Here is a 413-nt window from a genome sequence, read left to right as displayed (position 1 = left end):
AACCCCCTAATGAACCGCTCCCGTCGCTCACAACCCAAGGCATTCAGCAGAAAAAAAATAGTATTTTTAATCATTTGTGTGCCTGCTGCTGTGAATTAGCTACCGGTGCGTTTCTCTCTCCAGACATACTTGCTGACGGCACACAGGCTGGCACTCAAAAATGCTTATCATTACAAAAACTCATCTACTGGCTACCTTCCATTCCCCAATATTAGCACAAGTAAAATACATAAATAAAAACACTACTGAATAAATAAATGCTTTTTTTCTCCCCTTTGTTTTAAATGGAACTAATTTTGGCACACAAGGTTCTTTGAGGTGCCAACCCCCCCTCCACCCCCCTCGCCCCCTCTCCACCCCCCTCGCCACCCCCCATCCACCCCCCTCACCCCCCCTCCACCCCTCTCCTCGGC

This window comes from Salvelinus namaycush, chromosome 27, assembly GCF_016432855.1.
Source record: "Salvelinus namaycush isolate Seneca chromosome 27, SaNama_1.0, whole genome shotgun sequence".
Classification (NCBI taxonomy): Eukaryota; Metazoa; Chordata; class Actinopteri; order Salmoniformes; family Salmonidae; genus Salvelinus; species Salvelinus namaycush.
The sequence above is the reverse complement of the archived record's forward strand: the minus strand, read 5'-3'. Positions refer to the sequence as shown.